A 27936-nucleotide genomic window follows, 5' to 3' on the forward strand; every position below is an offset into this window, starting at 1 on the left:
ATTTCTCTGTGTTCGTGGGTTGATCCTGCGTGGCACTTTTCAGTTTTTTGTACTTGCCAGTCTGCCCAGTGGAGACCATTGGCTGTTTTGGATGCTTATTACCCAAAAGCCCTGAGGGAGTCCGTATGAGCGCCCCTTCTGAGCTTAACATCGACTGGAGCTCAAGGTAGAATCTATCGATTCCCATTCTGGGTAGAATAGCTCGGATCTGCTCATTTCTGGATGTTTTTCTCCTCCCATTTTTTGCTTTGGGGTGACTGGGGTTTGTTTTGAAAGTGCCGTATTTCTTAGAAACCTCAGAGGAGAACTTCAAATCCCGCCTTTAGTGAGGCCGTTATAATGCAGCTCAGATCATCAGTGGGAAAACCACTTTCTTCTATTCAGGCAGATTCTGAGAACATTTCCTGGCAACAGTTCAATGCAAAAGGCTTGGAAAGGATTCTGCACTCTTTCACTAGTGCCTGGTGACATCCAAAGGAAAGTGGTAACCGAGGGAAGTGTTGAAGATTTAAGATGCTTCCTTCCCAGCCTTCTCCATTTTCTAGTGGAGGTATTTCTTTGTGGTCAAGCTTTGGTACTAGAAATGGAAGAATTCCAGCAATCCCCTCAGATTTGGAAAAAAGGTTAATTACTTCTGTGTATTCCTAGGTTTAACTGGAGATTGTGCCATTTAGTTACTCAGGAAATTCAGTTATTTCATTTATTTGTATCAATTTCTGTCATCCCCTCTAGATCGTAATAAACCTGTGAGCAGGGAAATATATCTGCTATATTGTTGAGTTGTACTCTCCCGAGAGCTTAGTACAGTGCCCTGCACACAATAAGCGCTCAATAAATTTGAGTGACTGTTGTATTTTTTTATGATACTTAAGTGCTTACTTTGCTCCAAGCATTGTTTTAAGTGATGGGGTAGATAGAAGTTCATTAGGGCAGATACATCGCTGCTCTACATGGGGCTCTCAGTCTAAGTAGGAGGGAGAGCAGATATTGAATCCCCATTTCTCAGTTGAGGAAACTGAGGCCCAGAAAAGTGAAGTGACTTACCCAAGATCACACGGCAGACAGTGGCAGATCTGGGACTAGAACCCAGGTCCTTCTGACTCCCAGGCCAGTGCTCGATCTCCTAGGCCAAGCTGCTGCTCTCCCAGGCCCGAGCTTTAGCCACTAAGCCACGTTGTTTCCCGAATTGTATTGCTCTTTAACAAATGCTTATTATTATTATTACAAAGTAATGTACTAATAGTAATGATACTATTTAAGAGCTTACTATGTGCCAGGCACTGTACTAAGCAAGGACGCAAGCAAAAAGAGCTGGACACAGTCCCTGTCTCACATGGGGCTCACAGTCTCAATCTTCATTTTACAGACGAGGAAACTGAGACCCAGAGAAGTCAAAGGACTTGCCCAAGGTCACAGAGCAGAGAAGTGGCAAAGCCGGAATCAGAACCCATGACTTTCTGACTCCCCGGCCCGTGCTCGAGCCACTACACCATGCTCAGTAAGCACTCAATAAATAACGTTGATTGAAGACATCCAGATTGCTTTTGAGCCCGAGGTTGCTTTTTGGAATGAGAGGTACGGGAGGAAGGAGGTAATTGTAACATTTTGACCCCGATGACAGCACACTTGCAGGATGTCCCTAGCGTGTCTGTTCACCTTGTGCAATGGCAGTTCACAAAGACATTTCCTCTCCCAGCCCCAGCCACACTGAAAACTCCAGGGGAACCTTCCTTCAATTCCACCTCAAAGCAATCGGCTTCATCCCACCAACCCTGAAGCCCCGTTTTTCAAAGATGAGAGGTTATCTTTATCTCCTCCCTGCCCTCATAATCATCCTTTTGTTCAGATTCCTGCTTGGGGCCAGGTATTCCACACCGGCAATGCATGGTGGAGGCATGTTTATCCTACTGGACATTTCCTGGGAACTAAACAGGTCCCTTGTGTTGTTTTGCAGACTTCAAATAGCACAAAGAGGTCTTCTCCAATATGTGCTGGCGAGAAAATAAAGTTATAAACGATGCTCTTGCAAAGAGTTTCCCCCCATAAGCCATCTGTAGAAATACATAATATTCAGCGAAAGCAATCGTTATTTCATTTCTGCTCAAAGATGGCTTTAGGGTATAAATGTTTGAACTTACTGCTTTTTCATTTTTTTTATATTTGGGAAAGGGAAACGGTCTTCTAGACTCATCGTTAAAATCCTTATTTGATCGAAGACATAGTCATAATAATTGTGGAATTTGTTAAGCACTGACTATGTGCCAAGCACTATACTAAATGCTGGGGTAGGTATAGGTTAATCAGGTTCCTTATGGGGTTCACAGAAGAAGTAGGAAGGAAAAGAGGTATTGAGTCCTCATGTTGCGGATGAGGGAATCGAGGCACAGAGAACTGAAGTGACTTGCCCAAGATCACACAGCAGGTGAGTGGCAGACTCAGGATTAGAACCCAGGTGGTACTTTTCTGGTATTTATTAAGAACTTGCTCTGTGCCAAGCACTGTATTAAGCTTTGGGGTAAATACAAGATACCTGTTTTTTTATGTTATTTGATAAGCGTATTTGTACAAGGCACTGTACTAAGTGCTGGGGTAGACACAAGCTAATAAGGTTGGATACAGTCTCTGTCCCACTTGGGGCTCAGAGTTGTATTCCCCCTTTTACAGATGAGGGGATGTAATAAGACAGTAGGAAAGGGGGCAAGGAAGTCAGGGAAATGTCCCAGGACAGGAAGGGGAAGGGAGGGGAATAAGGCAACCACCTTCTAGACTGAAAGCTTTTCGCGGGCAGGAAAAGTGCCTCCCAACTCTGTTATATTGTACTCTCCCAAGTAGTTAGTACAGAGCTCTGCACACAAAGTGCTTAATAAATACTATTGAGTGATGGAGGCTGCCTCAGTTTCCAAGGAGCCAGTGGGCATATTCGCATTCACTGTCCACAAGGAGCTTACAATCTAATGGCTTTCCCTATGGTACTTTGCCTAGGACTTAGTAAAGTGCTTTGCACACAGTAAGAGCTCAATAAATACCATTGATTGACATGGAAGTTGTGACATTTTTCTCCCTTTGCTGTTTACATCTAGGGGTTGTCCTGGGAACCCTTCTTCAAAGGGAGTAAAAATAAAGGGGCCAGACCTGGAGCGAGCCGTTGATCTGGGTGAGTGTTTTCTATACTATAGCTTCCTGGGAGATGAACTGGGCCATCTAGGAGTTTGCTTTTTTATGATATTGGTTACACACTATATGTCAGGCACTGGGGTGGATACCAAGTAATCCGGTTGGGCACAGCCCCTGTCCCCCATGGGGCTCACAGCCTTAATCCCCATTTTTTACGGGTGAGGGAACTGAGGCCCAGAGAAGTGAAGTGATTTGCCCAAGATCACAAAACAGGCAGGTGGTGGAGCTGAGATTAGAACCCAAGTCTTTATGACTCCCAGGCCTGTCATCTATCCACTAGGCCACACTTCTCTGTGTGGGCCTGAGGTAAAATTCTTTCCAGGACTAGCAAGAAGCCTTTGAAAGGAGCAGTGTGGCCTACGGGAAAGAAGGCATTTCAGTTCCCTCATCTGTAAAATGGGGTTTCAATCCCTGTTCTCCCTACTGCTTAGATTGGGAGCCCCACGTAGGGTAGTGACTGACATTATTATTATCAATAATAATAGTTGCAGTATTTGTGAAGCACTTACTGTGTGTCAGATACTGTATTAAGTGTTGGGGTGGATTTAAGCAAATAAGGTTGGACATAGTCCCTGTCCCACATAATAATAATAATAATGATGGTATTTGTTAAGCTCTATGTGCCAAGAACTATTCTAAGCGCTGGGCTAGATACAAGGCAGTTAGGTTGTCCCCATGTGGGGCTCACAGTCTTCATCCTCATTTTGCAGATGAGGTATCTGAGGCACAGAGAAGGTAAGTGACTTGCCCAAGGTCACACACCAGACAAATGGCAGAGCTGGGATTAGAAACCGCGTCCTCTGACTCCCAAGCCTGTGCCCTTTCCATTAAGCCACGCTGCTGAGCCTCAAACCCCATTTTATAGGTGAGGTAACTGATTTTATATCTAACCCAGTGCTTAGAGCCGTGCTTGACACAAAGTAAGCGCTTAACGAAAAACACAATTCTTATTACTATTATTGTTGTTATGAAGAACAATCTTCTAAATAAAACTCCCCGATTGCCTGATAGAACATCTGGGTGTGGGCCGGTGAAGAAATGAGGCAATATCTCTTCACAGCAGAACAAGAGATAACAATTCTGTTTTCAAGGCCTAACCTTTTTAATGCTGCTCATAGCTGCAGTTTTCTTACTCCTTTTGAGGAATATAATATACAAAGCCTTTTCTGAATAATCTTCTCAGATTAGCCCTTAAAATCGCTGCTTTTTTCAAGATTGCTTAACAGCTTTAGTTGCCCACATCTCACCAAGACACAGAACAGTGAAAACCCTACTCGTGATGTTCCAAATCTTGTCCCCCCTCCTACCAGTACAGCAAAGCGTATCTACCCTTGCACAGTAGTGGAGGTTTTTTTTTTTTGGAGATTGTTTTAATTTAGAACATGTACTGCCGGCGTGTTTGGATAAGCACCCGTCGTGATGACACAGCACACTGCAACCGAATTAAACCCCTTCTAACAAATCCTTTCATTACAGGATAAGTCTTGACTAAAATCAAGACAACAGGGGCATCAGAGTAGTTGCCTAAGTGAGTTAATAGAATTCTGTCAGAATCCTGGTGTCCTGTGGTCTCGAGTTTCCAGGAGGACACTTTATATCGTATGCTGTGCCTCCCAGGGGGAGGAATCAACATGTTTTAGAAATGCAGCAAGCATTTGGGTAATTTGTTTTCGAAGGGATAAAATGGTAGCAACTTACAATGGCAAAATGAGCCAAGAGGCACAAACTATGTATGAAGATAATCAAGTCTCCGCGGCCAAATGAAATTGGGCTGGGGGGGGCAGGAAATAGACTTGAGGCTATCATTCTGCTGGGTGACCTGGGGCAAATAACTTCACTTCTCTGTGCCCCAGTTACCTCATCTGTAAAATGAGGATGGACCGTGTCCAACCCGATTTGCTTGTATCCACCCCAGCGCTTAGTACAGTGTTCGTTATATAGTGAACATTTAAATTCCACAATTATAATTATTCAGTAAGACCTAAATCAATCATTCGATCAATCCTATTCATTAAGCAATTACTATGTGCAGAGACTATGAATGCTTGTGAGGATACAATATAGCAGAGTTGGCAGATATGTTCCCTGCCCACAGGGAGCTTACAGTCCAAAGGGGGAGATGGCCAAAATTTCTTTATTTCTAATCACTGTGTATGTGCATAAAATCTGAAGGTGGGGTGAATAAAGGCTTCAAATCCAAGTGCAAGGGTGTCACAGAAGAGAGTGGGAGAAGAGGAAATGGTTTATTGTATGCAGAGCATTGTACTAAGGGTTTGTGAGAATTCATCAGTCAGTTAATCATAGTTATTGAGCACTAACTGGGTGCAGAGCACTGTACTAAGCACTTGAGAGAGTACAAATAATATAATGGACATTCCCTGCCCACAACAAGCTCACAGACTAGAGGGGGAGACGAAAATTAATAGAAATAAAATTGCGGATTAGTTCATACGTGCTGTGGGGCTGGGAGGGGGGATGAATAAAGGGGACAAGTCAGGATGACACAGAAGGGTGTGGAAGAAAAGAAAAAGGAAGATTTAGGGAAGGCCTCTTGGAGGAGTTGTGGCTTCAATAAGGCTTGGAAGGCAGGGAAAGTAATAATCTGTTGGATTTGAGAAGGGAGGGTGTTCCAGGTCAGAGGCAGGATGTGGACGAGGGGTCGGCGGCGAGATTAGATGGAGGTACAGTGAGTAGGCTGGCATTAGAGTGAAGTGTGCGGGCTGCGTTATAGAAGGAGAGTAGCTAAGTGAGATAATAATGTTAATAATGTTGGTATTTTTTAAGCGCTTACTATGTGCAGAGCACTGTTCTAAGCGCTGGGGTAGACACAGGGGAATCAGGTTGTCCCACGTGGGGCTCACAGTCTTAATCCCCATTTTACAGATGAGGGAACTGAGGCACAGAGAAGTTGTGACTTGCCCACAGTCACACAGCCGACAAGTGGCAGAGCTGGGATTCGAACTCATGAGCCCTGACTCCAAAGCCCGTGCTCTTTCCACTGCGCCACGCTGAGATAGGAGAGGGCAAAGCGACTGAGGGCTTCCGGTAGATATGTTCCTTTACGTAAGTAGCTAAAGAATTCACACTGTTTTGCTGATCTATCTGATCTCAATTTTGCTGGCTTTTTCAAAAGGTGGATGAGGGAGGGATAGGGGAGGACGAGTCGGTGGCGAACTTTGAGCGAACACTCTGCCGGTGCCTTTCTTGGGTTTCTTCAGTACTGGGACTAGCTGGAGGGGTTTCAGCGAAATGTTAAGCGTGGGTGGGGTTGATTTTGTTATTTAAATTATTTTAAGTGGAACAAGTGATTTTTTTTTTTAACACATCTTTAGGCCATAAAGGGGTTGAGGCATGTAGCTCTCATTTATTAAAAAAGGTTTCCAAAGGTAATCTTAGGAATTAGAAACTTGGCTGTGTCTCTTGTCTACATGGCAAATTGGCAGACAGTAATGGTGTTTGGGGGCTAACACTGGGTGAGACACATTGTCAGTCAGAATTTATTGAGCTCCTACTCATGGACTGTGGTATTTAAGCGCTTACTTCATGCCAGGCATAGTACTAAGCACTAGGGTGGTTGCAAGCAAACTGGGTTGGACACGGTCCCTGCCCTACGTGGGGCTCACGGCATTGATACTCATTTTACAGATGAAGTAACTGAGGCACAGAGTAGTGAAGTGACTTGCCAAAGCCATAGAGCAGACAAGAGGCGGAGCTGGGATTAGAACCCTTGTCCTTCTGACTCTCGGGCCCGTGCTCTAACCATTAGGCCATGCTGCTACTCTGTGCAGAGTACTTTCTCTGGTGCTTAGGAGAAAACACCCCGGGGGGAAATCCTTCCTTATGAATTTCTTGGAGTACTTTAAGGGGTCAAAACAGCAACAGTAATAATAATGATGATATGCTTCTAATAGTTCACACAGTGCGTTAAGCCCTAGGAGAGATAAAAGATAAGCCAATCAGATGCACTTTCTTTCTGATCAGCGCACACAGTCTAAGAGGGAGGGAGAGAGAACAGGTATTTTGCCCTCGTTTTACACAGAGGCCCTGGGGAGGTATGTAATTTGCCTAACTTCACGGAGCTGGCAAGTGGCAAGTTGGGACAAGAACCCAGGTGTCCTGACTGCCAGACCCGTCGGGTGACTGGGGGAGTGTTCTGTCATGGACTGGAAAACTGGCTAAGAGGTTGAATCCAAGGCATCATCGAGCAGAGTCAGGCAGACACTTTTTTTAAAAATGAAACTCTCCACTGCTACTGAAAGTGAGCCAGATTTGTCCGAGGTGACGAGAGCCAGAAATGGAAGGGTTTTTGGCATGGAACAATCCCTGCTGATCCAATGTCATCGAGGGTAACGTTTACCCAGCTGGTAGAAGGGTTTTGTTGTACAAATCTCATGGCAGAATGTCTGGATCTAAGAGGGCTTACGTTGTGTCTGTGCTGGGATCATTTCTTCACCTGCAAGGTTCCCAGGCCCTCTCCAATCACTGTCCTCTCTCTGTTCTTACTTGCCTGCTTTATGACCTAGGGTAAGCCACTTATCTTCTCTGTGCCTCAATTTCCTCAGCTGTAAAATGGGGATTAAATACCTGTTTTCTCTTCCCCTTAGACTGTGAAATCTGAGTGGGGCTTAGCTTTTATCCAATCTGATTATCTTTAGCGTTTAGCACCGGGAGGGGCAAATAAGTGCTTTAAAAATGGCACAATTATGTATTGTTATTGTCTAGACTGTAAACACATCTCTAGACTCTAAGCTCATCGTGGGCAAGGAATGTATGTGCTAACTCTGTTAGACTGTACTCTTCCAAGCACTTCGTTCAGTGTTCTGCATACAGTAAGCACTCAGTAAATACTCTCGGTCGATTTTCATTAATAGTTACCATGACTAGTTGCTTTTCACCTTTTGCAATGATGCCATTCTGATTTCTTGCCTTGTCTTCTATAGGTCTATTCCAGAGGCAGTAGATCAGTCCTAATTATTGAGCACTTAGTGTATGCAGAGCATTACTCAAAGCAATTGAGAGCATAATACAGTGGAGTTGGTAGACATGATCCTTAACCCCAGAGAGCTTGCGCTATCACCGGTGCAAATTATTATTCTGATATTTAAGTGCCTATTATGTGTCAAGAACTGTTCTAAGCCCAAGTTACTGTAGTTGGACACAGCCCTCGTCCCTCTGTGCTTCTCAGATTGCAAGTCCTTAATCAGTTAGCGTTAACTCTTCAATCCCAAAATATTAGGATGGAAATCAAGGAGGTGAATTTCCTCTAAACACTCTGGTACCTCTGTGGGACTTAGAGCCCTGTTTTTATGGTATTTGATAATAATTGCAGTGATGATAATATGTTTAGTGCTTACTATGTTCTAAGCGCTGGAGTAGATAACAAGCAAATCAGGTTGGACACAGTCCCTGTCACACAAGGGACTCAAAGTCTCAATCCCCATTTTAAAGATGAGGAACCCGAGGCACAGGGATGTGAAGTGACTTGCCCCCTTCCAGCCCTGTGACACTGAAGTCCATATCAGTAATTTTATTTTTTTATGTTAATTTCCGTCTTCCCCACTACACTGTAAGCTTACTGAGGGCAGGGAATGTCTGTTCATTGTTATATTGTATTCTCCTAAGCACTTAATACAGTGCTCTGCACATAGTAAGCGCTCAATAACTATGACTGACCTGTTCAAGATCGCACAGCAGACGGTGGTGGAGCCGCGATTAGGACCCCAGTCCTCTGACACCCAAGACTTATGTTCCTTGAAGTATTGTACGCTGAGAGTTTAAACACCACATATTCCTAGATAAAAGGAAACATTCCTCCGTATCAGCTAGGAGGTTCTATGTGAATGTCTCTAATTCTTTCTTTTGTGTGAGAATGAATTGTAGGTAGGAACAGATCCCATAGCGATTTCCTAGTTGGATAAATTACTCTTAGGGTGTTGGAGATTCACAGGGCCTTAATCAATGAATAATTATTCCTTTCCAATCTCAGGAGGGGGGCTGCTTTTAAAAAAAAAAAAAAAAAAAAAAAAAAAAAGGTTCCACATGCTTCATTGTTCCTCCCGAGGATGCAAACAAACCTATGAAATTATCAGACGCAACTTAATTGCCTTGTGGAACTCCTTTGAGAGCAAAGCCGATGGGATCCGTTCCCTTTCTTTTGCAGGATTTGGAGCGGTGAATTAAGCATTCTTATATTTAAATTCTAAAATAGGATGCTGTATGCGGGCTTATGTCTCTTTGAAGCACTGTTTTTCCCGGCTATGGTACATGGAACTCGATACGGGTGTATTCTCTCATTGAGAGGCCTATTTTACTTTAATGGATTTGAAGAGCCCCAAATCCCCCATCTACCCCAACTCATTCAATCGTATTTATTGAACGCTGTGTACAGAGCACTGTACTAAGCGCTTGGAAAGTACAATTCAGCAACAGATAGAGACAATCCCTACCTAACAATGGGCTTACAGTCTAGGAGGGGGAGACAGACAAAAAAACAAAACAAGTAGACAGGCATTCGTTCATTCAATAGTATTTATTGAGCGCTTACTATGTGCAGTGCACTGTACTAAGCGCTTGGAATGTACAAATCGGCAACAGATAGAGACAGTCCCTGACCTTTGACGGGCGCACAGTCTAATCGGGGGAGACAGAGAAGGTATCAGTCACCTTTCAGGGAGCATCCACTGTCAGACACTACCATTTCACTTATGACCACTCCCAGAGTGACTTCAATGAGGAGGGCCTAAATAGATTTCCCTGAATCACAATTATAAAAATTGCGGTATTTGTTAAGCACTTCCTTTGTGGCTGGCACTGTACTAAACGCTAGGATATAAAATAATCGGGTTGGACACAGTCCCTGTCCCACATGGGGCTCACAGGCTTAATCCCCATTTGACGGATGAGGAAACCGAGGCCCAGAGAAGCAAAGCGACTTGCCCAAGGTTACACAGCAAGCATTTGGCAGAGCCGGCATTAGAACCAGGTCCTCTGACTCCCAGGCCCGTGCTCTCTCCACTAGTCCATGCGGCTTTGAATTTGTTTCCGTGCCTGGATTATTGAAGCACCAGTCTGGAAGTTGAATATTCCAAAGAGCTTGAATAAGATTCTTAAAGTCAACACTTCGCCCGAATCATTTGTCTCACTTGAAGGGAAAACCTCAGCGGCTAACACAAATTTCCAAGGACTGAGGGTGTGTGAGTTATAAAGCTGAGTTTCCAAGAATGAGGCTATCTCTGATGAAATCTTGAAACGGAATGAAGCCGTACTTAATAGACTTGATTCTCTTGACAGTAGTCAGAGTCGAACAATGTCAAGAAGCTGGTGCGCCTGAGCCTAGCAAATTGGGAGATGGCAACTCCTTTTCCAATGGCTTCTAGCCCTCCGGGGAGAATTCCAAGCCTGGATGGAATCGGAAGCATCTCAACTCTCTCGGGGAGCTATCCGAAGAGATTTTAACTCCTCAGCTCCCAGACTGAATGTGAAACGAGTGATTCAGCAGAGCTTACTAAGACCATCGGTCGATTGGCTTGGGTCTTCCAAGTTCCGCGGCTTAATGACTGCTGGATTGAAACGAGCCCAGCCTGATGGAAAAGGAATGTTTTAGATTTCCAGATTCTTCTGGGAAGGAGTGCGGCCTAGTGGAAAGAGCAGGGGCCTGGGAGACGGAGGACTTGGGTTCCCATCTCTGCTCCGCCGCTTGTCTGCTGGGTGACCCTGGCCATGTCACCTGGCTTCTCTGGGCCTCAGTTACTTTATCTGTAAAATGAGGATTCCATCCTACTCCCTTTTACTAAGACTGTGAGCTCCAGGTTTGGCAGGAACTGTGTCCAATCTGATTATCTTCATCTACCCCAGGGCTAAGTAGAGTGCTCGGTACATAGTAAGCACTTAATGCCATAATTATTAGAGACGGAAAATGGGTTTCAAGTGGCATGTATTTCAACTGAGGGACTACTCTTGGCAAATCAAGTGGGTATGTCACAATTTAGTAATAATTGTGACATTTGTACTAAGTGCTTATGTGCCAAACCCTGAACTCAACTCTAGGAGAGATATAGGATAACTAGGATGGACACAGTTCCTGTCCCAAGTGGGGCTTACATTTTTGGAGGACAGGTATTGAATCCCCATTTGACAGATGGGGAAGCTGAGTCCCTGAGGCATGACATGAGGTCCAAGGTCACATAGGCAAGTAGTGGAGCCAGAATTAGAAGCTGGGTCCTTCTGACTTGTCTACTGTGTGACCGTGGGCGAGTCAGTTCATGCTTCTGGGGCCCAGTTACTTCATCTGTAAAATGGGGGTTAAGACCGAGTCCCATGTGGGGAACGGACCGTGTCCAACCCGATTATCTTGTACGGTGCCGGCCGCATAGATAGCACTTAAATACCATAAATATTATTTTTATTCAAGGAAATCTATTTATGCCCTCCTCATTCAAGTCACTCTGGGTGTGATAATGTTTTTTACCCCAGTGCTTAATATAGTAAGTACTTAACAAATATCTTAAAGAAAAGAAAAAAGAAACCATCAGGTCATCTCGTAGCTATGATAACCTCTGTAAGTGGTAGATATATCAGCACAGCGAGGAATTATCTTTCTTTCTGTTTACACAATACAAAAGGTATTGTCACTTGGGCTCTGATTTTGGTGCCACTTATAAACCCATACTGAGAGGATCTCACTGTACCATCTTGGGACGCTCAAGGTATAAGGGACTGTATTGTGTGTATTTGTGTGTGCAACACAGTACTCTCTGCTTCTTGGTCTGATGCTCATCTGAGATCCCTTGACATAAAGTTGTGTGGCCTAGTGGAAAGAGCACGGGTCTGGAAGTTACAAGACATGGGTTCTAATCCCAGTTCTACCACTTCCCCGCCATGTGACCTTGGGGATGTCACTTTTCTTTGTGCCCCAGTTTCTTCGACTGTAAAAGGGAGATTCAAAATCTGTTCTCCCTCTTACTTAGACTGCGAGCCCCACTTGGGACGAGGACCGTGTCAGACCCTATTAACTCGTGTCTACTGGAGTGTTTAGAACAGCGCTTGACATACAGTAAAGCGCTCAACAGAAACCACAATAATGAATAAGGGATTCAGGTTTCAGTTCTCTCTTGTCTGTGCTCCTGCTTGTTTTTTGTTTTTTTTGAGGGCAGGGTTTGTTTTTGTTTTAAAATGGTATTTGTTAAGCGTTTACTATTTGTCAAACACTATTCTAAGCTCTGAGGTAGATACCAGATAATTAGGTTGGATACGGTCCCTGTCCCTCAGGGACTCACAGTCCAAGTAAGCCCCACGGTTGGGTTTTTTTCAGTGAGGGTTTGATGTAAGGGAACAGGAATCGGCAGGCCTGTGTAAATCCTCCTGGATACAAGAATACTTTAGGGAATCTAGCAGTGGCACCCGAGAGTTACAGAATATACTCTTTTGCTTCTTACCAGTAAGAAAGAAAGGTCAATGAATCGGGTAGCTTAACCTCGCTTAAGCTTCACTTTCTGGGCAAGGGCTCTTAGCCTTTTTTAAATCAATCGTTTCCCTCTTCTCTCCCCTTTTCCTCATCCCCTCTCTGTTTTTTTGTGTGTTTTTTTTTTTTTTTTTTTGGTCTCCATTGTAGCCTTCTCATGCTGGGCCTAAGGACCAAGCTGCTTAAATTCAGGAATGATTTGGAGGGGATAAAGTGTGTGAGATTTTGAATTCTTGCCATAAATCCCTGGCAGCCAGCCAGGAAGCCCCAGAGGAATAAAACTAATGAGGGGAGGGGAAGGAGAATCTGGAGAGTGCGGCTTGGTAATGCAGTTTTCATTTAATTGGAAGCAGGTACCAGCGCAAACGTCTCCATTTTAATTGGAAAAGGGAAGGGGGTTGTTAAGGAAGAAGGGAAAAAAGAATGCATAAAGTTTGCACGCCGAGGAGCCAAAGGCAGCCGGTTATAGGCCCGAGAAAGAACTCAATTTAGGGCAATTTTCTCGGCAAGCCAGGCTGCAGCCTCCCCTGGGACTGTGGATGAGGAAGAAAATGAAACCAAAAGAGAACTTGATGAAATCACCTAGCACAGACAATCTCAGTAGAATAGGTTTTACTGAGTCAAATCTGCTCCAATCAATATGATTCTTTTCATATAAGTTACAAATAAAAAGCCACAAGATTACAATAAAGATGGAGACGGCAGCCATCCTGATGGTGCACCTGGGAGTCTTAAGGACTTGTTGGGGAATGTGTGTTTTTCCAAGCATAATGTTTGTTCCTCTTTTCACCCAGCCGTGGGAAGAAGCCCTACCCTTGGCTATCACACCCATCTCGTCTCTATCATTTGTGAAAATGGGAAAAAATCAGGGTATTGGGAAACACACAGTTGAATCAAGGCTCAGTTCCCAGTGCCTTGGTTGCCTATGTGCAAATTCTTCTGGTTCTGTAATTCTAGAAATCAAAATAGTGTTGATTTTTCCAAATAATGAGCAGGAAAGAGCTGGTGTTTATCTTTTTTTTAGGGTATTTGTTGAACACTTACTATGTGCCAGGCGCTGGACTAACTGCTGGGGTAGATAGAAGCAAATCGGGTTGAAAACAGTCCCCGGCCCACTTGGGGCTCACGGTCTTAACCCCTGTTTTACTGATGAGGGAACTGAGGCCCAGAGAAGTTAAGTGACTTGCCCAAGGGCACACAGCGGATAAGTGGGGAAGCCGGGGTTAGGACCCAGAACCTCTCAAGCAATGGTCTTTTCGGGATGGGAAGGAAGTTAGAACATTAACATAGGGTTCAAACAAGGGTAAGTGGGGAGGTGAGTATGTCACTTTAATGGGGAGCAATTATTTTTATATAGGAGACCTGGGATATTTGCAGAAGGACAATCATCAGTACTTCTGAATTTCTTAGCCACAGTGTGTTTGTGTGTGTGTCTCTGTGTGTAAACATGGGAAGCCTTTGGCTATAATATGAGAAACATCATTAGCATTTTGTGAAGAAGGATGATATATAAGCCAAATGCTTCCAGAATACCTATAATACTTTATACTCTGTGACCTCAGCTGCTTAGAAACGTAAGTGTATGCAAGCATATGTGAAGCTTTTGGATGTAGTATGATGGCTATTTATTAGTATTTTGTGAAGAAAGATGTGCAGCCCAGGGGAAAGAATATGGACCTGAAAGTCAGAGGACCTGGGTTTTAATCCTTGCTCTACCACTTGCCCACCAAGTGACCTTGGGTAAGTCACTTATCTTCTCTGTGCCCGAGCTTCCCCATCTGTAAAATGGGGATGCAATACCTTTTCTCCCTCCTACATAGATTGTGAGTCCCAAGTGTGACAGGGACTGTGTCTGTCTTTATTTTCTAGTATGTTATGTACATATCTATAAATTATATACTATAAGTTACTGATTTATATTCATGTCTGTGTTCCCCTCCAGATTAAACTCGTTGCGAGCAGGAAATGTGCCTTCCGACTCGGTTGCATTGTACTCTCCCAAGAGCTTAGTCAGTGGTTAGTACAGTGTTTGGCACATAGTGAGCTCTTAACAAATACCACAGTTGTTATTCTTAAAAGTCCTGATGAAATTATGCTACTTTGTATCCTACCAACTTTGACTTTTTAGAATCCTGAGAAAGTGTGTGTGTCAGAGAGAGAAAGAGAACTCCATATTTTATTATTCTGGGATGGGAGGAGGAAGAAAGAAATTTTGCTTCTTTCTGAACACTGTTAACTTGAACACTACTGACCTACTAAAGAGTGTGATTCAAAACTGGTAATTGCAGTTGTAATTTACACTTCCATTTCCATTTGATTAGTACAGTGGCAATTGGAATCTCAACTGAAATCTCCATCTCAGTCTTATCTGTCTCTCACCGCTGGACGCTGACATTTTGAACTTGATCTCAGCCAGTGCACAGAGGTCTTCCGAACATTCCTTGCCGTCTTCGAGGTCGGCCGCGGGGAGCTCTTGTCAGTCGCCTCTTCTCCTTCACCTGGAGTCTTTGGCCTTATGTTAGCCATTTGGTGTGCTGTGAGAAGCAGCGGAGTTTCTCCCCCACCCTCTTACCTCAACTCACTGATCTCCTGCTTACTGCCCAGCCTCCACACTCTATATTAATGTCTATATCCCCCTCTAGACTGTAAACTAGTTGTGGGCAGGGAATGGGTCTGTCTTATTATATGGTACTCTCCAAAACACTTAATACAGTCCTCTGCACAGGGTAAGTGCTCAGTAAATATGATTTACTGACTGACTCTAGCACCAACCTAATCACTCTGCTCTGTTCTCATCACCGACCCCTTTCACGTAACCTCCCTCTAGCCTGGAACTCCCTCCCCTTCCCACGTAGGCTTGACCGCCACTCTCCCTACCTTCAAAGCCGTATTAAGTTCACATCTCCTCCAAGAGGTCTTCCCCAGTTAAGTTCTCTTTCCCCCCTACTCCCTCTCCCTTCCTCAACATCTATGCACTTGGACAGTTGGTATTCACCCCCTGCTCAATAATAATAATAATAATGTTGGTATTTAAGCCCTTACTATGTGCAGAGCACTGTTCTAAGCGCTGGGGTAGACACAGGGGAATCAGGTTGTCCCACGTGGGGCTCACAGTCTTAATCCCCATTTTACAGATGAGGTCACTGAGGCAGAGGGAAGTGAAGTGACTCGCCCACAGTCACACAGCTGACAGGTGGCAGAGCTGGGATTTGAACTCATGACCTCTGCTCAATCCCACAGCACTCACCTACATATACTGTATCCCATTTTTTTGTGCCATTGCATACCTCCCTCTCCCTCTGTGTATTTTATTCTCCCAAACGCTTCACAAAATGCTCTGCGTGCAGTAAGCACTCGCTAAATGCTATTGATTGACTGAGATGATGGCTTGAAAAATTCTCTTCTACCTCTGAAGGTCCTTTAAAGGGGAAAGAGCAAAACCCGGGTTCTAATCCTGGCTCAGCCCCTTGTCAGCTTTGGAACCTTGGGTAAATCACTTAAGTTCTCTGTGCCTCAGCTACCTCATCTGTAAAATGGGGATTCAGTTCCTGTTCTCTCACCTCCTTAGACTGAGAGCCCCATGTGGGCCAAGGCCTGATTGTCTTGTGCCTAGTCTGGTGTTTAAACACTTAGCCCATAATATGCTCTTAACAAATACCACAATTTGCAGATTTATTTTGAATGTTCCCTGTAAATCTTCTCCTGTTCTCTCTCAAGACCATATTCAACCTTAGATCATCATCAGCAGTGGCATTTCTTGAGTGCTTATTATATGCAGAGCACTGTACTAAGCGCTTGGAAGAGTACATTACAAGAGAGATGTCAGACACATTCCCTGCCCACAAAGAGCTTAATAGCATATGAATGAATTAACAATATAATATAAATATTTTATATAAAGTAAGCCTGGTGTGGGCAGGGATTGTCTCTATTGTTGAATTGTACTTTCCAAGCGCTTAGTACAGCGCTGTGCACATAATATTCATTCAATCATTTATTGAGCACTTACTGTGTGCAGAGCGCTGTACTAAGCGCTTGGAAAGTAAAATTCGGCAACGGATAGAGACAATCCCTACCCAACAATGGTCTCACAGTCTAGAAGACTAGTAGAAGACTAAAAGTCTAGTAGGTGCTCACTAAATATGAATGAATGAAAGATATGACGACTGCTGTGGGGTTGAGGAACCTATCAAATGCCCAAAGGTGGAAGATGGTGAAAGCCACATGGGAATGCAGTAAGGTCTTTTCAGAGAACACAGAGAAGCGGTGGGTTATATTCCTAACCTGAAGGCATCTATTTTACATAATGTGATCAGGATCAAACATTCCCTCCAAAAGTAATAGAGATGATAGTATCTACTAAGCATCCACTGGGTGCAATGCACTGTGCTGAACTCTTGGGATAATATAACATACTGAAGTTTCTCAGTGCTCCTTTTTTCTTCTCCCACTCCCTTCTGCGTCACCCTGACTTGCTCCCTTTATTCATCCCCCTTCCCAGCCCCACAGCACCTATGTACATATCCATAATTTATTTCTAATATTGTCCGTCTCTCCCTCTAGACTGTAAGCTCTTTGTAGGCAGGGAATGTGTCTGTTCAATTTGGGATTTTGAAGAGCAGTTGGGGATGCATTGATTTCAGGATACTTAAAACTTAAAATCACCCATTTTTTTTTTATCTGAACACTTCCCCCTCCTCTGCTCTTGATTAAACTATGGAGTTTTGTTTTCAATATATTACTTTCTTTTCCTATTTGTGTTGGACGCATTCCCTTTCAGCCGAATACTCTTATCACTTTTTATTCTAATCCTTTCCTGGCTGCTTTCATTATCACCCCTCCAGTTTAGAATTTGGATTCTTACCCTTTAATCTACTAATTGGCTTTTTACCCTCAAATCACCGGCAGCTTCTGCATACAATCTGACCCTTCTAACCACACAGGCCCTTCCATTCCCTGTCCTCCCCTTCTCTCCTTCCTTTTATCTTTTTCTGCATTGGTGTTGTCAATTTTCCCTTCTTTCCAGAGAATCTAGTTAATACCTTTCTTTCTCCTTCATAAATCAAGTTTTGATGACTATGAAATTCTGTTCAATTTGCCTCTTTCCAGAAGATGTTGGGCGTGTGAAATTTCTTCTAGTGCCTTTTCTTTTGTTTCACAAGGCAGTGTGGAATAGTCATGGGTGTGCTTGGGTTTTATCCACTGAAAATACCTAAGGAATAGTTATTTCCTGCCTCTGGCCTGGAAATCTCTTCCCCGTCACATCCGACAAACCACCAGTCTCCCCACCTTCAAAGCATTATTAAAACTACATCTCCTCCAAGAGACCTTCTGTCATTGATTCAATCATATTTGAGTAAAGCAGATCATATATTTAGCAAAGGACTGTACTAAGCGTTGGAGAGAGTACAATATAGCAAAAAACTGACACATTCCCTGCCTACTCCCTCATTTCCCCTTTTCCCTCTCCCTACGGCATCACCCTTGCACTTGGATTTGTACCCTCTTTTCACCCCACACCACCTAGGTGCATATCCATAATTTATTTTAATGTCTGCCTCCTTCTCTAGCCTGTCAGCTCCTTGTGGGCAGGGAATTTGCACCCACCAACTCTGTTTATATTGTTCCTTCAAGCGCTTAGTACAGTGCTCTGAACAAAATAAGCACTCTGTGAATACCATTAATTGATTGATGTGTCTCATTCTAGTTTTACATTCTTTATTCCTTTAGCTTTTCATAATAATGGTATTTAAGTGCTTACTACGTGCCAAGTACTGTTCTAAGCACTGGGGTGGATATAAGGTAATCAGTTTGTCCTCCATGGGGCTCACAATCCCCATTTTACAGATAAGGTAACTGAGGCACAGTGAAGTGTCGTGCCCAAGGTCACACAGCGGACCAGTGTCGGAGCTGGCATTAGAACCCACATCCTCCGACTCCCAAGCCTGTGCTCTTTCCACTAAACCAGGTTTTCTCACTTTGTCCCTACACAATCATGTTAATTCTTATACACTTTGGTGAAATCACATAGTTTTTGTGGATTTCCCATTTGTCACCCAAGCCTCTGTAGAGTACTGGATTTAGCTAACTTGACAGCTTGTTATCCAACCATCTTTCCCATGCAGTGACTGAGTGAGGTTTTTTGAGCTGGTGAAACTCCTGCAATCAAGTCATTTGGATCCCTTTTATCTTTCCACCTTTTTCCATTGTGCCCTTCCTCTCCCTTTTAAAGTTATTTCACTTCTCTTGCTGACTTCGATCCTCATCTCCCCAAGTCTTGGAATGCAATCACGTTATACTTGTTTCACTTTGAGTCATCTTTAGCTGCTTGTCTAATCCTTCTCCGTTCATGAGCATCAAATCATTCTTATATCTCGGAATTATTGGTCTACTCTCCACCGGCTAACTACTGGGTAATGAAATTGCTGGATAATTTAAGGACAATTAAAAACTTTGATTCGATGAGCATGGATAAATGGAGTTCTTGGACAATCCCAAACTCCTTCCTGACCTAATATTTTACTGGAGCGAAACTGGGAGATTTCCATTTGATCATTCTTCGTTTCCCTTCCAATTTCCGATGGAGTCGATGAGTTGGAGGAGGCGGGTGATGGGTGGGGGGCGGGGGTGAGGAGGAGGAAAATCCATAGTCTGGATGATCCACAAATTGGATAATAAATCCCTGAATAATTGATATGTGGCTATTGAATCGGTCTGCTTACAGTGTCTTTGAGGAAGACCGTTTACCACAGATTAAGCGTTTTGAGCGAAAATGCTCTTTTGACCTTTGACCTAACCAGCATCCCTCTGGGATACTGAAAAGGAGTCTAAGTATCCCATCACCGCTGGATTTTAGTTTGATTTTCCTCATTAAACAAAAATAAAATAGATTTCCCACCAACACTCTTTTGAATTGTATTTGTCGGTTAAGCTCCATTTAAGAAAGCTCCAAGCTGTATTTGGTTAAAAGAGGGTTAAGTAGCTATTGATGCTCTTATATACCCTCTACGAGTTTGATCTTTTTCATTTCCATGTTTCTTTTACAAACAGGCTCTTTCCTTCTCTATAATATGCAAATCTCGGAGCTCCTAAGAGCTACTGGATAGGGATATGAATTTCATCTTAAAACAAAGACCAAGGCAAAAATAATAATATGAAGAAGTTATTCAAAGGATTTGTGGAACAGGTGTTCTAAGGCTACACTAATTGGATTTCAGTTAATTATTCTTTTCACTTTAGGGAATAAAAGAAAGAAATATAAAAAACGAGAAAAAATTTTCTGACATGCTAATTGTTCTAATATTTAACCTAATAAAAAACTTCCTCCAACCCCCTAATGGGACTAAAGCTTTAATCACTGTATTCTTCCCCACATTTGAAAATGCAGCATGTTTCTAGACTTTTCCCTATTCCAGTGCATTACAGTGACTTTTGCCTAATGTGTTTTATCTATATTGTAATTTCCTTATGGGTAGGGAATGTGTCTACCAACTCTGTTGTACTTTCCCAAGGACTTAGTACAGTGCTCTGCACAAAGTAAGCACTCAAATGTGATTGAACAATTTATCCCATCCATGGGTAATTCGTATTTGCTTTATAGGAAAGTCCTGAAAATAGTTGCTCTCTTTATCAAGTGGGTCATCGATACCAGTCAATCAGTGGTATTTATTGAGCGACTACGATGTGCAGACCATTTTTCTAAGTGCTTGGGGGAACATAATAGAACAGAGTCAGCAGTCTCGTTCCCTACCCACAGCGAGCTTTCAGTTGAGAGGGAGAGACGACAGCCATGAATATAAATAATTTATAATATATAATTTTAAAATGTGTTTAAGTGCTATGGAGTTGAGGGTGAGGCAAATATCCAAAGGTCACAGATCCGAGTACTTGAGTGATACAATAGGGTGAGGGAGCCTGGGAAAAGAGGGAAGCCGCTCGGCGAAGATGTGACCTTAACAATGCTTTGAAGGTGGAGAGAGTGGTGGTCTGGTGTATATGGAGGAGAAGGGAGTTCCAGGCTGGAGGAGGAAGTTGGAGAGGGATCGGCGGCGAGATGAAGGAGATCCGGGCACTGTAGGTAAGCCGGTGCCAGAGGAGCAAAGTATGTAGGCTGGGCTGTAGTAGGTGATCGGTGAGATGAGTAGAAGGGGGCCAGCTCATGGTGTTATTTAAAGCTGTTGGTGAGGAGTTTCTGTTTGATGCGGAGGTGGATGGGCAACCACTGGAGGCTCTTATTAATAATAATAATGATATTTGTTTAGCAATTACTATGTGCCAAGCACTGTTGTAAGTACTGGGGTAGATACAAGGTAATCAGGTTGTCCCATCTGGGGCTCACAATCTTAATCCCCATTTTAAAGATGAGGTAACTGAGGCCCAGAGAACTTAAGCGGCTCTCCCAAGTTCACACAGCAGACAAGTGGCGGAGGTGGGGGTGGGGTCTGAATCCCAATGTGCAAAGGGGTGGAGGTGGTGGGGGATTGGAGATTCCTTCCTCGTGCAGCCCCAAATCCCTGGTTCAGGGATTAATGCACTGGGAAAATGAGGATTAATACCTACTCTCCCTTACCCTTAGGCTGCGAGTCCCATGTGGAATGAGGACTGCATCTGAATTGATTTTCTTGTATCCACACCAGTGCTTGGCACATAGAACTGTTTAATAAATACCCCAATTATTATTAGACACGAATTTGTTGATGAAGCTGTTGAAAACAATTTTTGGATGTAATTCCCAAATACCTGAATACCTCCCATCACTCCAGCCATCTTGAAAAAGTCTCTCTCTTATGATATTTAAAGGTTTATTTTGGGCCAGACCTTGGACTAAGCACCGGGGCCACTAGGCCACACTGCTTCTCTTGTTAACTTTCACGGAAGAATAGGCAAATTGAATCAGCTTGTGGGAGGAATGATCGTAGTATGATCATAATATGGCCTAATGGATAGAGCACAGGCCTGGGAGTGAGAAAGACCTGAGTTCTAATGCTGGCTCTGCCACTTGCCTGCCGTGTGACCTTGGGCAAGTCATTTCACTTTTCTGTGCCTCATCTGTAAAATCAGGGTGAAGACTGTGAGCCCCAAGTGGGACCGGGACCGGGTCCAACCTAATTAGCTTGATTCTACCCGGTGCTTAGAATTAACTTAACCAATACCATCATTATTATTAAAGGAGGGAAGTTCTGCTAAACCCCCAAATAGCTGAGGGTCAGTCAGTCCTCTTCATGAGAGAGCCAGAAAACCACTTAAGAACTCTAGCTGGGACACCAACGGACGAGAAGCTGAAACTCCCATGATTTCTAAATGAAAATCATCTGACAGTTGATCAGCATTTAATGCTACCATCGCTTGACGTGAGCATGAAGAATTGAGCAGCTATTTATCGTAACCGCTCCTGGTAGTTGGCCCCGAAATTCTTACTCAGTGTGCATTGGTGCTTTAATAGCCACAGTGGACCTCGAGTCTAATTTTAGATGTTTGAGAAACGACAACGCCGGAGAAAGCAGGGAAAAGGGGTTTCCGCATGGCGATTAAAAGCCCACAACGTCTGGAAACGTGATTGGCTGGTCTTTTAATTCACGCTCCCACCAGCCTTTGCTGCAGGCCCGCATCAGATGCAGGTGTTCCCTGGCACTGACAGCTCGGAATGATTAATGAGGATCTGCCCCTACCGAAAGCAGGTTTCGGAGCGCTGTGCGAAGCATCTGGGGAACTGTCGAGAGAGACAAGGACACAACGGAACAACCAATTATTTGGCCATCACTGAGGCAACATGAAAAAGACATCAAACCGGACAGAGGAGCAGAGCTTTTGTTTTGTGATCATATTTTGAGGTGTTAATAGGAACAGGGGGGAGTTCTCCGTTCGGTTGGCAGACCCTAGCTTTTTCGCCCGAGATGGGTGTCGAAAAAAGCGATGTCAAGCGCTTCCGTGAAGGGTGTAAAAGGAAGGAAAACACACCTAATCAATTCTGGGGGTCGGGGAGTGCATCAAGGTAGAAGGCAAGGCTGGGCTAACATCAAAGAACGGGGACTGAGAATTCATAGGGCAGGGAAGATTTTCATGGAGGGAACTGCTAATCCCGGTTAAAACCAGCAATTCGAAAGGCTCGGGCTGTTTTGCAAGAGGTGAAACACCTATCAGAAATGGAGCAGTGGTTCTGCAAGTGCTGAGCGAAAGAAAGTAAAGCTGGGAGTTGTTTTCCAATCGGGCGTAGCCGTCTTTTTGGTATGAGGTAACTCACAGTTCTCTCGGGACTGGGAGTATTGGAGTAGATGTTCAATCCAAGGCCTTTGTTCGTTTCCCGAGCCGGAGAATCCAGTCGAAGCTCCAGATGGGCGGGAAAAGGGAATATATTTTGAGCTACCCAAATCCGGATTAGGGAGGTCCTTTGTTTCTCGAAAGCGTATCTTTTCATTCCCCGCCTCTCAGGCCAGTTGTCATTAGGGGGGTAAGAACGAGTAGCTAAATCCTGAAACCACTCCAAATTTCAAGGAACGGATAATGGCATTTTAATGATAAAAAGCAGCGGCCACTAACTTGAGGCTGTGTCACCTATGCCAGATAAAGACCCGGGTTGCCGAATTTGCCAGCAAATCTTTTTACACTTGCCCTTCTGAATTTGGTGATAAAATTCATTCAATCGTATGTATTGAGCGCTTACTGTGTGCAGAGCACCGTACAAAGCTCTTGGAAAGTACGGTTCAGCAACAGATAGAGACAATCCCTACCCAACAATGGGCTCACAGTCTAGTGGGAAACAATGGGGCCTAGTGAATAGAGTGCACACCTGGGACTCAGAAGGATCCGGGTTCTAATCCCGGCTTCGCTACTTGTCTGCTGCGTGACCTTGGCCGAGTCACTACAATTCTCTGGGGCTCAGTTCCCTCATCTGTAAAATGGGGATTGAGTGTGAGCCCCATGATGAAGCAGCGTTGCTCAGTGGAAAGAGCCCGGGCTTGGGAGTCAGAGGACATGGGTTCGAATCCCCGCTCTGCCGCTTGTCAGCTGTGTGACTGTGGGCAAGTCACTTCACTTCTCTGGGCCTCAGTGACCTCATCTGTCAAATGGGGATCCACTGGAGCCTCACGTGGGACCACCTGATTACCCTGTATCTCTCCCAGTGCTTAGAACAGTGCTCTGCACATAGTAAGCGCTTAACAAATGCCAACATCATGATAAGATATCTTAGGTAAAAATAAAGCAGCAGGGGTCCAGAGTCACTTGCCTGTGGAACTTATTGTGGGTGGGGAATGTGTCTGTTTATCGAAATAGTGAAGTCTCCCAAGCGCTTAGTACAGTGCATTGCACACAGTAAGCGCTCAATAAATATGAATGACTGAATGAATGAGAACAGAGAACTCTCCAGAGAATGTGAGGATAAAGGTGGGAGGGAGTGGAAAAGAAAGTAATTGGCAACAGCTGGTAACAACAGGCACACTTCCAAAAACCCTTCATGATGACGGCCGGGTTGCAAGTCTCTCTGATACAAAAACGCTCCAATTGCGACCCGTTTATCTTCAACCAAACCAAGCTCCAAAGCTCTCTGCAAAGTGTCTCCTCCTTGCTTTTCACTCTTCTCCCACTATGTATGGTTGGCGTTCTTTGGTCATCAATCAATCGGTGGTATTTATGGAGTGCTTACTATGTGCAGAGCATTGTCCTAAGCGCTTGGGAGAGTACACGACAACAGAATTAGCAGATATGTTCCCTGCCCATAACGAGCTGATAGTGTAGAAGGGGAGACAGGTATTAATATGAATAAATAAGTAGCTTATGATATATAATTTAAAAGAATGGGTATGTTCTGCGGGGTATGGGGAGCATGGGATGTTTTGTTCTCCCCCCTTGCCAACTTTCTAAATACCTTCTGCTTGCTCAGGTCTCACTTCTGCCTCAATTCCACCAAACCTCATCCCGACCCCAACATCATAAGCTAGTTTTTTTTTAATGGCACTTGTTAAGCGCCTAGTATATGTCAGGCACTGTACTAAGTGCTGGCTTAGCTACCAGTTCATCAGGCTGGACACAATCCCTGTCCCACAAGGGGCTCACAGTCCATTTTACAGATGAAGTAACTGAGGACTGGTGAAGTGACTTGCCCAGGGTCACATGACGGACAAGAGGAGTGAGGATTAGAAGGCAGGTCCTTCTGTTGTGGGCAGGGAACATAGCTACCAACTGTGATGTAGTACAGTGCTCTGCACACAGTAAAGCGCTCAATAAATTGGACTGATGATTTAATGATATATTTATTTTCATTTTTATCCACTTTCTTGTTGTTTTGCCAATCTTATGCCTGCAATTTTGCATCCACTTGTTTCCCCCTTAGACTCTAAATTCCTCAGGGTCCAGGATTAGGTCTGTCACCTTTGCTTTGTATTTCTAAGTGCCTAGAATTGTATTCACCCAAGTGCTTAATGCAATGCTCTGCACACCGTAAATTCTCCATAAATACTATTGCTGGAAAGATAAAAATTTACTGGGTTTAAAAAAAAATCCTCATTTGGCCTTCCCCTCTCTCCAAAGTTCACGTAGGGTGGAATTAAATCAGGGTGACTCAACTTGTTCATCCCAAAGTTTGGCCAGGTATAACTCAACGAAACCAGTCAATCAATGGTATTTATTGACTGCTTTCTCTCTGAACTATGCAATTGGGTTTGTAGAAACTATCCCTTCCCACAAGGAGTTTACAAACCATGCAGAGGATTAGCAAAAGCATAGTCCACATCTTTCCTAATCAAATTTTCACGCTATCCAGTGGGCTAGGATTTGGAAGGAGTTTACAGGCTGCATTTTAGATCCATTAGTATAGGCTCTTTTCAGGCCCTGGAATTAAAATGTGGCCATTATAAGGTCCTCAGTCTTCCTCTTCTATTTTTTTTTTTTGAACATACAGCTTGTTGATGGTCGGTCATGGATTTTGAAGAATGAATACGAGTATCATGAGGACAGTGAGGCTGAAGGAAGGGTGGCAATTAAAGTAATTCAGTCCTTGGTGCCTTATCAAATGTTCTTTATCAGAATTGCTGTGAGGTTTGGCCTTAATCCCTCCCACAGCTGACAAGGGACTAGTTTGAAGAAAAACAGTATCGTAAACCGCGCTTAGGAGCAGCGTGGCCTAAAGGCTAGAACCTGGGCTGGGGAGTCAGAGGACTTGGGTTCTAATTCCAGCTCTGCCACATGTGCTGTGAGATGGAGGGCAAGTCTCTTCACTTTTCTGCACCTCAGCTCACCTGTAAAATGTGAATTCAAAACCTGTTCTCCTTCCTTCTTAGACTGTGAGCCCAGTGTGGGACAGGGGCTGAGTCTGATCTGATGATCTTGTAGCTTCACCAGCATTTAGAATAGTGCTTGTCACAGAGTAAGCACTTGAGAAATACTATGATTACCATTAAAACCAACATCAACGTGATCAGCAATGATGATAATCGTGGTATTTGTTAAGCATTTGTTTTGTGCGAAGCACTGTACGAAGAGCTAAGGTAGGTACGAGATAATCAGGTTCCATATGGGGCTCAAAGTTAAGTAGGAGGAGGATCAGGTATTGAATCTCCATTTTGCAGATGAGCAAACTGAGGCCCGGAGAAATGAAGTAACTTGCCCAAGGTCACACAACAGGCAAGTGGCGGAGCTGGGGTTAGAACCCAGGTCCTCTCTGACTCCCGGGCCTGTGCTCTAACCATTGGACAGCTCTGATTTTCATGAACAGAGAGCAAACCTGTTGCCCAAATGTCTCAAGTCAGCATGGTCCAGTCAGTGGACCACTTTCCAGAAGTCCTGAGATCTCGATACTTGCTGATCGTAAGGCAGGGTAGCATGGCATGGAAGCAGCATGGCCTAATGGGTAGAGTCTGAAGGACCTGGCTTCTAATCCTGGCTCTGCCATTTGTCTTCAGTGTGAACTTGGGCAAGTCACTTCACTTCTCTGTGCCTCAGTTACCTCACTGTAAAATGGGGATTAAGACTGCGAGCCCAACTTGGGACTGTGTCCAACCTGACCGACTTGTAATTAACTCAGCACTTTGTAGCGTTTGGCACATAGTAAATGCTTCACAAATGCCACTATTATTATTATTATGGTGAGATGCAAGGATATCCACCACACATCCTTTTATTCTCTCTACATTCTCTTTTTATTCTTCCTACGGTCTGGACCACTCTCGTTTTAACTTTGAGTCCCAAATACCAGGGAAAAGGAAATTCTGCAACCACACTGTTTTCCCCTTAAATTCCATCTCAACCTCCCCACTCTTCCCCCATAACTCCTCCGTCGTAAACAATACACTGTTAATTCCATTTTAATCCCCTTTTGTGGGATAGACTGCGGAGCTGCAGAGAGCACACAGGCACAGAGTTTTCTATTAAAGGTAACTCGGGGGAATTGCTAGGCAGCTGCTAAGCAGGGGGAGTCTCTCCTCCCTCCTCCTTGTTGGTCCTTCTTACTTCAAAGACAAATTATAGTCTGGCTTGATCAACAGTAGTAAGCTCTGGCTTGTTAAGGGGAGACAGGCTTGCTCGCAAGTGGTTTATTCATTGTCTCTGCTTTCACCCCGATATCGGACCTTGGAGCGTAAAGAGGGGAAAGACTTTGTTTGCAGTTTGTTCCCTGCTTTTACTCCATGCTGCCCCCCGTCCTCTTTTCCACATCCCAACAATTCCCACCCAGATCAATTGCTATGATCATGGCAGGTGACTTCACCAACCTGGACTCGGCTTTTTCCATTTTTAAAAATGGAGGCATGTGTCATGAACTTCTGATCAGAATAACGCGAAGATAAAAATAGTAAACTTGTTAAGCAGGCGGAGTTCCCTAGCAAAGTGCGCCAGATAGCTTATCAAGAGCTTCAGGAGTCATAGTAAATCTAACTTGTGGGAGGGATAAGTGCTGTTGTTGATAATAAATTTGATTTCTGGCAAGTAAATTCAATCAGTCGATCAACTGTATTTACCGAGCGCTTACTGTGTGCAAGGCACTAGTCAGTTAACGGTATTTATTGAGCGCTTACTGTGTGCAGAACCCAGTACTAAGCACTTGGGACAGTACACATGGGCCCTCATAGTCTGAGGGAAGGGAGAACAGGTATTTAAGCCCCATTTTACAGATAAGGAAACAGACACAGAGAGGGTCAGTGAGTACCCCAAGGTCACACAGCAGGCAAGCGGTTGAGCTGGGATTAGAACCCAGATCCTCTGAGTCCAAGGTCCATGCTGCTTCCCAGGTACACGTACAAAGAGAGAGAGAAACTATTTATAAAATATCGTGCTTCTCTAGAGATGACATTAGCTGAAGATACGGAGACAAG

At 44.0% G+C, this 27936-nt stretch overlaps 1 long non-coding RNA gene across 1 annotated transcript in view; it reads left to right on the forward strand.

The window, feature by feature from the left end:
• LOC103170936 overlaps positions 1–3157 on the forward strand; it is an 89338-nt gene extending 86181 nt beyond the window's left edge. Inside the window, exon 3 of the long non-coding RNA XR_003753602.2 lies at positions 3081–3157. This is a non-coding gene — a long non-coding RNA (uncharacterized LOC103170936). The remainder of the gene's footprint in view (positions 1–3080) is intronic.
• Positions 3158–27936: the final 24779 nt, after the last annotated feature.

The sequence above is a fragment of the Ornithorhynchus anatinus genome, chromosome 19 (assembly GCF_004115215.2).
Source record: "Ornithorhynchus anatinus isolate Pmale09 chromosome 19, mOrnAna1.pri.v4, whole genome shotgun sequence".
NCBI lineage: Eukaryota > Metazoa > Chordata > Mammalia > Monotremata > Ornithorhynchidae > Ornithorhynchus > Ornithorhynchus anatinus.